The sequence below is a fragment of the Capricornis sumatraensis genome, chromosome 14 (genome assembly GCF_032405125.1).
Source record: "Capricornis sumatraensis isolate serow.1 chromosome 14, serow.2, whole genome shotgun sequence".
Classification (NCBI taxonomy): Eukaryota; Metazoa; Chordata; class Mammalia; order Artiodactyla; family Bovidae; genus Capricornis; species Capricornis sumatraensis.
The window spans coordinates 36,043,773-36,057,004 of NC_091082.1; the positions used below are offsets into that span (position 1 = coordinate 36,043,773).

General features: G+C 37.7%; 1 protein-coding gene across 2 annotated transcripts in view; it reads right to left on the reverse strand.

The window, feature by feature from the left end:
* ENAH (ENAH actin regulator) overlaps positions 1–13,232 on the reverse strand; it is a 155,648-nt gene that overhangs the window by 24,939 nt on the left and 117,477 nt on the right. The gene's annotated exons all lie outside the window — the stretch shown is intronic.

Below are 13,232 nucleotides of genomic sequence, written 5' to 3' on the forward strand. Positions count from 1 at the left end.
TGATTTAAATACAAAGAAGTGTAGACCATGCAATCAACATCTCTCCTTCCAAGTGAAGAAGGACTATGTTCAGTAGAGACAGCTTATGGTACATACAAATGAAAAAAATTTCTCTTATTAGGATCATTTTCGCTGTTTCAGGACATTAAACTAATATCACATTTTATCCTGCACTTCTCCTGAATACAGTGGTCCAAAGAAACGAGTAACTGAACATACCACTTTAAAGACCAAGACATTATTTCATTTAATGAAAATATTTCTAATTTGTAATTACCTTCCTAAAATGACATCAAATTTTCATTGTACAAATTATACTTTATCATATCAGAAAATACAATGGCTAGTAACAGCAATAGCTCAATAAAAGTTTGGTGAATGGGGAAAAACCAGTTAAGAGAAGAAATAAATTTTAAATCATATTAAGTCTCATATCCAGAGGTCAGTAAAATTAACATTTTGGCATTCACGCTTCCAGACTTTTCCTCATGTAAAAATACATGAGGACTATGAGGAATATAAACCAAAAAAAAATCTGTTTTCCTCTCTCCCACTTGATATATTGTAAAAGGTATTTAACGCACTAAGTAAAATTTTGCACCTTTACTTTTCATGCCTGTGTAGTATTCCACTGTTCAGTTGTTCAGTTTGAGCAGTCTCCTATGGTACAATATGTTAGCCTAATACTATTACTAATATGGCAATAAACATTTATCCTCACGTATCTTTGAACCGTTTTCTAACTGCTTCTTAAGCATCACCATCCACACAGATCTGCTAGATGAAAATATATAAATATCGAGATTTTTGATATACAGTTCCAAATTGTCTTCAGCAATGGTGGTGCCAATTAACACTCGCCAGCAGTGGGGAACCTAGTGGGCTGCTGTCTATGGGGTCGCACAGAGTCGGACACGACTGAAGCGACTTAGCAGCAGCAGCAGCAGTCCAACAGCATATGAGAATATCCACTTTTCTTTCCTTTCACTAACACTGAACACTATCATTGTTTCTAATCTCTGCTAATATGATTGATATCATATAACAATTTTCATTTAATTACTTCTGATGTTAAATATTTTACAATTTGTTTACTGATTTTTATATTAGTATTGACTGCATATGTTCTTTGATCAGCTTTCTTGGGAGAGTTAATACTCCATATTTCTTTGAAAGGTTCTTTTCTATATTAAAGGTAACAATGCTCTGCCACACATTGGTCATAGGTATTAACTTTTATTATGGCTTTATGTCTTTGATTTTAAAAGTGTTGTTTTGTAATATGGCTTTTAATTTTATATAGAAAATCGAGTAATATTATTCCTTTCTGTAACCTGCTTTTGATACCCTTCTTAGGCAGCCTTGTCCCACAAAAAAGATTATATAGTTGCTAACACTTTCTTTTCATGCTTTTATTTTTTACAATAAAAGCCTTAGTTCATATGAAATTTGTCTTGGGTTTAACATGTGAAGAAGTGACCTATATCACAGCACCTATTATTGAACAGTTTATAGCCCTGATTTAAGATGTCACCTCTACATGTGCTATTACTGAACTTCCAGAATGTTCTGGGGCATGGATCTGCTTGTCTGGCAAGGCACTAATATCTTGATGCTTTGATGCTGAAAGTATACTTTAATATTTACTAGGATGAAGCCATTCTTATTACACTTCTTTTTGAGTTTTTCTAGATGATTCTTAGATATTTAACTCTTTCTAGGTAAATTTTAGAATTACTTTGTTAAATTTACCCTTTATGCCTATACCTATGCTTTCAATCCTATCAATGCTTCATTAAATTAGAAAAAGTCAAAATTCTCCTTATCTAAGGAAGCATAGAATGTCTCAGTATTTATATTCAATTTGACTAAAAATCTCAACTCTAGGACTTCAAATGATGACTATAAAAATATCTGCAATTATACTAAAACGTGCAGAAGCCTCCTGCGTGTGGCTCTAAAATAGTTTGCTTTAGATGTCTCCAAGTATCCAGCTCAACTCAAATGATTAAACTGCTATAAAAATTAACCTGCCCTAAGATTTAAAATAAAAGGTTATATTCATCTTACACATAAAATATTTCAAAGCATTGGCGGGAAGATGAAATGAGATAGTATCGTGAAAGCTCTTTAATAAGTACCTGGAGCATAAGAACATTCAATAAATGTGAGCTATAGTAATAATTATTTGGAAATTTCAAATTGAGACTTTCCCTGGACTGACTGATAAGCTGACTGGGTTCTGACTAGAGGAACTGCTGCTACATGACAGAAATGTGTATGCTGTTTTTTATTCCTCCCAGCAGTATCAATAAACCAATAAAATCTTTCCATAAATCTCTACCTTTCATGTTTCCTTAACTGATAATTAAACAAAAAGAAAAGTCCAAGCCCTCTCCTATTAGCACAAAAATACAGAGCTTCTTTCTGGACAGATCATCATACTCAGTAAATGCAGGAGAAAAACAGAAGACACATAGGGTAATCCTGCTTATGGGAAATAGCTGCTTAAAAATACTGACAAATAATAAAATCTGATTTTTAGGGTACATTACTGACTTCATTATACTATTTGATAAAATACTAGCTGCCAAAGTTTCTAAGGGATAACAATATCACTGTAGGGATGAGGGCAAGAAATAAGGTGTATTCAGAAGAATGTTTTTAATAATAAGACAAAATTATTACTTTTGAATAACCGGCATCTAATGAATAAACTCAGCTAGGGCTTATATTGCATTTGAAATACACAACACTCATCAAAAAATAAGAGCATATTAAATGTAATACTCTAAACAGCCTACTGGGTCCAGAAGACAAAAGATATACCCATATTATTTAATTAGAATATATTTGAAAACAGAAGCTAGGGGAAAGCATTTAACTTTTAATGTAGCTGTACTAAGATCTATGATTAAAATATTCAATATATTAGGCTCTGTTAAAATCCTGTGCTACCTCTTTCATTTTATTCCATCAAAATAATACAAGCACGTAGTTTTTCAAGTCTGTAAGAAAAAAACAGCAGTTCACTGCTCCAACCCTCCCATCTCAGTTTCCAACATATCAGAGATAATTACTGTCAACTCTTTTGGCTGTTTCTTTAGATATGTCAGTTCTTTTCATATTTTAATTTTATAAAATATGTCTACTGACATAAGATATCTCTCGCAACTCCCTCACCACACACAGGCTTTTCTCAATATAGTCATGGGAAAATACTGATTTTTGGTTATATCAATATTCATTCAGAGTTTACATTATTAACATGATAATGTAAACACTGTTCACAGCTGAAACACATAGTACTCTAAGACTATATTTCATTTCTCATCCAAATTCTTGGTATTTTTTTTTAAACCCCCCAGTTAATGGCCGCTTCTCTAGACCACTTTTAACACGAAAAATAAGCTTAAAGCACAGGTGGAAGGCCAGGTATGAGTAAAGTGAATCTGAAAGAATTATTAAATAATGGCATTAACAACCAATGTACCCTGACTTAAAAGAACAGTTCCACACGTCATAATATCTGGGTTTTCAGGCTATGAAAGAAAAGGAATATACTGATGTAAGAAAAGAGCACAGTGCCAGAAAGATCGTCCAAGTTCACTGACAGAAGACTGAAGTAGGCGGTTCCTACAGCACCAGGAGATTCTGTTATTTTTTTGATTTGAAAGGAAGAAAGATACAAGAAAGAAAAAGTGTTTGAAGTCTCTAATTTTTAGCCTGCTCACTGAAAAGAAACACATCTAAACAGATTTTCCCAAGTTGTGTGTCAAAATCTCAGGCTTACAAATCCACAGTGGAATGAATAATTCCCACCTAAACTGGATGGTATATATAAATCTACTGACTTTCATGTTTTGACTTCTAAAGCAAGACATTTGTATATCTTTTTAGGGGGACAGTTTCCAAATTTATAAACTCTGCTTTTCTTAGAAATATCACAGCCAGCTCACACCCTGGAAATGCACATGGTGCTTCTTCCCAGAGTTCTGACTACAAATGACTGTTTCCAACTGAAAATTTTTTCAAAGTACACAGGCCCTAATTCTGAATGATGGAAACATTCTGGAGACTAATTTTTCTTTTGGATATGCATTTTACAGCAATTTAAAAGTTTCTGAGAAAATACATTTTTTCATTAAAAAAAAAAAAACAGTGCAAATGACTAATATTATAGCCATAAAGAGCATTTAAAACTATCGGGAAAAATTCTCCCCACCACCAAAATATCTATTTCTTCCCAAGAAGAGTTATCCCCAAATATAAAGAGAATGCACAAAGCACCAGGCAACAATAAGATCAATAGGTTTTTTATATACTTGAACACATATTTAGTTTATGCTAACTCAAAGACTTATTTTTCTTACAGCAAGCAAAATCTATATAAAAATTTGAAAATACATTTCATTCAGCCTTATGTATCAAAAAAATAGCACTAGGTAAATGAAAAGTAATTTAAATTTCAACATAATGAAGTAGGAGGGTGGATCAGGAAAAATGCTCCAGGTTGCTAACATTCAGTAATACTAATGCTATCAACATTTGACAGAAAATAAAACCGCATAAATAAAATGTGGGCATTTCAAATCTCTATTAGTAAACAAACAAACAATGGATAAAACTAAACAAGATAATAAAGTTTTTAATATTATAAAACTCCTGAGACAGGAGACAATACTCACAAGAGAAGGCGGTCCACTCTTGGTCCATCCTGCCTCTGAAGGCTAACCTGAGGACAGTACACTCTCATCGTTGCAACTCCTGCTTCTGCGCTGGGGTTATTACTCCCCTCTTATAACTTTCAGGTAGTAGTGATGATTTGCAAACTATTTATAGATATTAACTAAATTAAGTTCTATGCTGAGACTGACATAGGACTGACTCATGTTTCTTAGAATATGTTTTTTCATCAGTCAGCCAAGGAAGCCAAATTAATAGTATGAGTAGGAATCAGAAATTAGTATTAACAAATGACACATAAAATATGAATAGAAAACTATACTATCATCATCTTACTATAGCAAAAGTATTGGACTAATAAGATTTAACGTCTAAGGTAAACATTCATTCTGTCAACTCAATTTAACCCTCATGAAAAAATTTAAAATTAAACTTATAAAACAGTTTAAAAGGTCAAAGTGTTACAAAGTTTATAATAAAACACTAATCCAACACTCGCGGAAAGCTAACCAAACTGATGGCATGGATCACAGCCTCGTCTAACTCAATGAAACTATGAGCCATGCTCATGTCCTTTTCATCACAGGGGACTGGAATGTAAAAGTAGGAAGTTGAGATACCTGGAGTAACAGGCAAGTTCGGCCTAGGAGTACCAAATGAAACAGGGCAAAGGTAACAGAATTTTCTCAAGAGAATGCACTAGTCATAGCAAATACCCTCTTCCAACAACACAAAAGATGACTCTACACATGGACATCACCAGATCAATACTGAAATCAGACTGATTATACTCTTTGCAGCCGAAGATAGAGAAGCTCTATACAGTCAGCAAAAACAAGAACGGGAGCTGACTGTGGCTCAGATAATAAGCTCCTTATTGCCAAAATCAGATTTAAGAAAGTAGGGAAAACCACTAGACCATTCAGGTATGACCTAAATCAAAACCCTTATGATTATACAGCGGATGAGACACATATTCAAGGGATTAGATTTAATAGAGTGCCTGAAGAACCAAGGACGGAGGTACGAGACATTGTACATGAGGCAGGGATCAAGACCATCCCCAAGATCCCCAAGAAAAAGAAATGCAAAAAAGGCAAAATGGGGGTCTGGGGAGGCCTTACAAATGGCTGGGAAAAGAAGAGAAGCAAAAGGTAAAGGAGAAAATGAACGATATACCCATCTGAATGCAGAGTTCCAAAGAACAGCAAGGAGAGATAAGAAAGCCCTCCTCAGCAATCAATGCAAAGAAATGGAAGGAAGCAACACAATGGGAAAAACTAGAGATCTCTTCAAGAAAATTAGAGATACCAAGGGAACATTTCATGCAAAGATGGGCAAAATAAAGGACAGAAATGGTATGGACTTAACAGAAGCAGAAGATATGAAGAAGAGGTGGTAAGAATACACAGAAGAACTATACAAAGAAGATATTCATGATCTAGATAACCATGATGGTGTGATCACTCACCTAGAGCTAGACATCCTGGAATGAGAAGTCAAGTGGGCCTTAGGAAGCATGACTACAAACAAAGCTAGTGGAGATGATGGAATTCCCATTGAGCTATTATTTCAAATCCTAAAAGATGATCCTGTGAAAGTGCTGCACTCAATATGCCAGCAAATTTGGAAAACTCAACAGTGGCCACAGGACTGGAAAAAGTCAATTTTCATTCCAATCCCAAAGAGAGGCAATGCCAAAGAATGCTCAAACTACCACACAATTGCACTCATCTCATACACTGGCAAAGTAATGCTCAAAATTCTCCAAGCCAGGCTTCAACAGTACATGAACCATGAACTTCCAGATGTTCAAGTTGGATTTAGAAGAGGCAGAGGAACCAGGGATCAAATTGCCAACATCTGCTGAATCACAGAAAAAGGAAGCAAGTTCCAGAAAAACAGCTACTTTTGCTTTCTTGACTACACCAAACCCTTTGACTGTATGGATCACAGCAAACTGTGGAAAATTCTTCAAGAGATGAGAATACCAGACCACCTGACCTGCCTCCTGAGAAATCTGTATGCAAGTCAAGAAGCAATGGTTAGAACCAGACATGGAACAACAGACTGGTTCCAAATTGGGAAAGGAGTACATTAAGGCTGTATTTTGTCACCCTGATTATTCAACTTCTATGCAGAGTACATCATGCAAAATGTCAGACTGGATGAAGCACAAGCTGGAATCAAGATTCTCAGGAGAAATATCAATAAACTCAGATATACAGATGACACCACCCTATGGTAGAAAGCAAAGAGGAATTAAAGAACTTCTTGATGAAAGTGAAAGAGGAGAGTGAAAAAGCTGGCTTAAAACTCCACATTCAAAAAGGAAGATCATGGCATCCAGTCCCATCACTTCATGGCAAATAGAAGGGGAAACAGTAGAAACAGTGACAGACTTTATTTTTGGGGGGCTCCAAATCACTGCAGATGGTGACTGCAGCCATGAAATTAAAAGATGCTTGCTCCTTGGAAGAAAAGCTATGACCAAACTAGACAGCATATTAAAAAGGAGAAACATTACTTTGTCAACAAAAGTCCGTCTAGTCAAAGCTATGGTTTTTCCAGTAGTCATGTATGGATGTGAGAGTTGGACCATAAAGAAAGCTGAGCATCGAAGAATTGATGCTTTTGAACTGTGGTATTGGAGAGGACTCTTAAGAGTCCCTTGGATAGCAGAGATCCAACCAGTCCATCTTAAAGGAAATCAGTCCTGAATATTCACTGGAAGGACTGATGCTGAAGCTGAAGCTCTAATACTTTGGCCATCTGATACAAAGAGTTGATTCATTGGGTAAGATCCTGATGCTGGGAGAGATTGAAGGCAGGAGGAAAAGGGGATGACAGAGGATCAGGTGGTTGGATGGCATCACCGACTTGACAGATCCGAGTCTGAGCAAGCTCTGGGAGTTGGTGATGGACAGGGAAGCCTGGCATGCTGCAGTCCATGGGGTTGCAGAGTCAGACATGACTGAGCGACTGAACTGAATCCAACACACTAATCCTCTTCTCAACTCTTCATCACTTCTGATTTCTCTCCCTAGAAACAACTACATTCAACACGTTTGATATTTATGTTTCTAACTAATGTATTTGTTTAGAACTAATACTTCTTAGTCTTTCAGATTTAGAAGTTATCTCCTGACTTAGTACTACATACATGATTTAATTCCCAGACTCTCTAACCCTCCTAAAAATCTCACCTTCCTTATTCTACCAGTAAAGTCATGACAGCACTTTGGATACATCAGCAGCCACTTAACTGACTCATGCTGACCATATTTACTTTCCAGAACAATTCCTTTCTTAACAGTGGTGTTAAAAATGGCTCTTTTCAGAATTTGATTCTTTTTTCCATACCTACCCCAAACTCTCCATCAGAACTCTAGACCCTCTCAACGGGGTCAAATATTATCAGGTGATCTATTTTTGTTTGTCTGCTTACTCTTTTTCTTTCCCCCAGAAAATTTGGGCCCATCTCACAAAGCTACAGGGGCAGAGATGAACTAACGGCACAGTGACCCTGTGGCCCACAAAGTCTAGGTCCTTCACTGTCTGGCCCTTTTCAGAAGAAGTTAGCACCCCTGACCATGATCAGGTCACTGAATTCCAGAAAATCTTCCTTATATTATTTGTTTGCAGGTTCCATTTCCTCACATTTTTGTTCTTTCTTCTCCTAAAATTCCTATTATTTGGATGGTGTGCTGCCTAATCTGATCTTTATTTTTTTCCCCTCATGTACTATCTCATACACTATATACTCATACACTATCTCTTACTGCTATTTTCAGGACAACTGCCTCAATCTTATTTCTCAAACCTCCTATTATTAAAATTAATGCTGTTTCAAAAAAATTTTCTAAGTACATTTCCTTACACTCATTCTTTTTAAAATATATGTGTATATCTATATTGCATATAGATACAAATATCTATATATATATATATTTGTATATAGATACACACACATATCTTTTTCCTGTATAAGGTCTTGGTTTCAGTATATGGGATCTTTAAGCTCTGCCATGCGGGATCCAGTTCCCTGACCAGGGATCGAACCCACTTCCCACCTCCTGCCACATTAGGAGAGCAATATCTCTGGAATATCAGGGAAGTCTAAAATAGCTACAAATGTTTGCTTTATGGATGAAATATGTTCTTAGTTCTCTGAAGCTATGACAGTATATTTTTAGGTTTTCTTCTGTTCCCTGTTATTACATCTATTTCCTCCAATATCAATTTTTTTGTTTGTTTTGATCTGTCTTCATGTTGTAGAAGTTGTCCTTAAAGACATGAAGATCCCTGGCTGTCCACTCACATTTATAAGCAGTACTAAAGCTGATTCAGAAGGCCTTAAAAAAATGAGCTTCACGGGGAAGGACCCTGGATGTCAACATCTTTGGTTTTTCTCTTGGCTGAGCAAGTTTCTGGAGGAGGACTCTTCTGAGGACTCTTCTTCCTCACCTGAGTTCTACAGGTCTGGCTGCCAATGACGGCAACTGAGCAAGGGAAAGAGACCAAGCTGGAGGCTTTCACTCATCCCCCCTCCAGTACGGCCTCTCACCCACATCTCCTCTTCTCTGTCCTGCATCAAGTTTAGCTTTTGCTGGTCTACTAAGTTAGTGACCACCTATATTGGTTTTTATGGTTACCATAATAAAGACCACACACCAGGTGGCTTAAAACAACCAACAGAAATTCACTCCCCCAGTATGAGGTTAAAGTCTGTGATCAAGGTGTCAGCAGGGCTGGTTCCCTCTAAGGGCCCCAGGGGAAGAGTCTTGTCCATGCCTTCCTCTTCCTTCTCAGAAGCCCGGTAATTCTTGGCATTCCTTGCCTTGCAGAAGGATCACTGTAGTCTCTGTCTCCATCTTTACATGGTGCCCTCTGTGTCTTCACATGATTATCTTGTTTCTGTAACTTTCTCATCTTTTTATAAGGACACCAGTCACCGTGGACAAAAGGGGTCCATCTCACTTGAGTATGACCTCATCATAACTAACAACTCTATTTCCAAAAAGTTACATTTTGAGGTAGTGGATTTCTTGGGAGACACTATTCAATGTGTAACATCACTCATCAACAAAACTGCAGAAACCAGAAAGCAGATGGCCATTCCTTGTCTTTACATTGTACAACTGATGTCCCTAAAATGCAACTGAAGCTCCTCAATGTCCAATGGACTGTCCCAAACAAAAGCAGATTCTTCAGAAATCAGATTCAGATTCCTACTTCACTCCCTCTTCAAGGCACAGCTCAGAGAACATCTCATCAGGAATACCTCCCACTGGCTCTCAGAGCACAGACGGAAGAGCCCAGGCAGCATGAAAATAGTGTGTATTATCTTACTTAATGGTCCCAACCACCTTATGAACTCCTATTTTCTGCCTGTTATGTCCCAACACCTACATGTAAATGAATTCAGTACCACTAGCTTTTTATTAAAAACTTTATTCAGGTCCCTACTCTCAAATAGCCAACAATGTTTACTGTAGAGATTAAGACTCATATGTAAAATAACAAACAATAAAATATAAAAAGGGTGTGGTTAAATTGTAGGAGTTCAGAAAAGAAAATCATTAAAATACCTGGAGAAGAGTCTACAGAAAAATGGTAAGATAGAAAGAATAAGAAGGGCAGGACAGAAGAGGTAAAATGCTACTCAGGGAAGCGCAGAGGGAAAAACAGTATGGTGTAGAAACAGTCAAACAGAGCAAAGAGACACATGGAGGGGCTCTCCAGGCCAAAGAACGGAACTGGGTGTCAGGAGAGCTGGCCACCAGGAATGCAGGCAGCGAGTGACAGGAGTGCCTGGACTCATATTCAAGTCAGGAGACAGGACCAGTCACACTATCTTTCCCCACTCCAGAATTCTAACGGAATTAAAAGTGTGCATAAACAAACCCATTACAAAGTAGGAAATTACACTGAGCGGTCTTTCGTAGACCCAATTTATCATCAAATTTTCGGAAGACAGAAAGGGTGGGGAGGAGTTACATGTCTAGAATTCTTTCCCAGTTTCTACAGACAGTACATCAAACTACCTAGTCAACATCACTACTTGAAGTGTAGCATTTTCAAAATTCATCTGATCTCTCCCCCAAAAATCTACTCAGTCTCGCCTGTTTCAGTTCATACTAATCTCATCCTTCCCACTGCTGCTGCTGCTGCTAAGTCGCTTCAGTCGTGTCCGACTCTGTGCGACCCCATAGACGGCAGCCCACTAGGCTCCTCCGTCCCTGGGATTCTCTAGGCAAGAACACTGGAGTGGGGTGCCATTTCCTTCTCCAAGGGATCTTCCTGACTCAGGGATAAAACACTGGTCCCCCGCATCGCAGGCAGACTGTTTACCATCTGAGCCAACAGGGAATCCCATAATTAACAGAATTAGAGCAGCCAGACTACTTCTGTTAAAATTTTAAGCCAGATCATTCCCATCAAAATCATCCAATGGGTACTTCATTTCTCTCAGAATAAAAGATAAACTCTATAACTGCCTTTAAGGTCCTGCATGATACACTCTCCTTTTTTGCTCCTGTTCTCTCAGATAAAACCTCAACATCTCCTTGTTCCTCCCTACACAGGTGAACACAGTCCTGCCTTTAAGGCTTTGCAGAACCATTCTCTCTGCTGCAATGCACTTACCCAGACATCTACTCCGCTAACTCCTTCTGTTCATTTCTAGATGTACTCCAACCAACCTCTTTAAAGTTATAACCACTTCCCCTGCCTTCCTGCAACATATATTCCCTTTATTCAGCTCTACTTCTCCCCACACCACTGACCACCTTCTATTACACCATGCCACATTCCCTCTATTCTCTGATTAGGGTGAGGCTTTTTGTCCACCGCTCCTCACCTTCATGTACTTTAAGCACTTAGAACAAAACACTTGGCCTTTAACACAATTGGACTGAAGAGTGGAGGCATCCAGAGTCCAGAACACACAAGGAGGATGGCTGAAGCAGACATGAGAAGAAGCTGGGGAAGACCTAACTTGAGATGAGCAGATAAGAGAGAATGGGAGCGTGAAACCCAACCATACTCAAGCTGACGAAGAAACACACACATTATCTGAAGAAAATGCACCAGTCATCCCTCTGCTCCCTAATCATTAAAAATAACTTTATGTTTCTTTTTACTTCTGCTAGTATGGCTACTAGCAAAGTTTTAATTGAACATGTAGCTTCTATTTCTACTGGACAGTTCTGGTCTAGAACGCACAGTTAAAAATATCACCAAGAAGGGACTTCCCTGGTGGTCCAGTGATTAAGAATCCGCCTGCCAATGCAAGGGACAAAGGTTCAATCCCTGGTCAGGGAACTAAGATCTCATATGCCTAAGAGCAACTAAGCCTGTGCAACACAAATTACAGAGCCCATGCACTCCTAAGCCTGTACACCATAGCTAAGATCTGATGTAGCCATAAATAAATAAATATCTTTTAAAATATCACTAAGAATACAGAACAAAGAAACAGAGGCAGGAAATGAGAAAACACAAGCATCATAAGGAAATAACTCAGGAGGCCCAGCATTTGATCAGGAGGAGTTCCCCAAAAAGAGAACAGAAGAAACAGAAGGAAATGGTTTAAGAAATTAAAATTTCTTAAAAATTAGGAGCTGTGGCTAAGTCTTCCCAAACAGAAACAGTCCACTAAGTATTGAGCTTAATAAATAGGGGAGGACCCCAAAACCTAATCTAATCACATCTTGGTGAAAACTCAGACTATTGTGGTTACTAAGAAGGTTAAATGGATTCTAGGAAGGGGGGAAAAAGATCACCTACAACATAAAGACAAAAATTTATTAACAGTAACAGAAAGACTGCAAATGTATAAACCTTGAAAATAATTAAAAAAGATGATGTGTCTGCCAAAGCTAGGTTGCAGAACAGAAGAAAGGGGGCAGCGGGATGTGCAGAACTGCTGCACTCCTCTTACAGAGTTAGGAGTTAAGACATATTGTCTAAGGCTGTCATTGTCTAGTCATTCAGTTGTATGTGACTCTCTGCGACCCGCCAGGCTCCTCTGTCCATTAAATTCTCCAGGCAAGAATACTGGAGTCAGCTGACATTTCTTTCTCCAGGGATCGAACCTGTGTCTTCTGCACTGTCAGGCAAATTCTTTACTGCTGAGCTACCAGCAAACCCCAAGAGGAACTAAAACTAATAACTACTCATAATTGGCAGGGGAAGTAAAGAAATCTTCATTTTTCATAGCAAAGATTCAATAGCTACTCTCTGTAATGTGACTAATCAAAAAATAGAAATATAAACAAATTATTATGGAAGAACTCATCAAAAGAACTTAAGGAAGAAATGGTTAAAAATGTTTAAATCTGGTGACTAATATGAGGGAAGGCACAACTGTGCAGCAGATTACCCTCCCTAACTTGAGACCCTCCTGTACTGTTTGAGCAAAAAAAACGTTTAATAAAAAAAATTAATTTGGCAGTAATAAAGTAGGAATAACTGAAAGGGATCTAGGTTAAAGACAGAAAAACTAGAAAGTCAAATCTATAGTAGTATATAAGAGAATACAT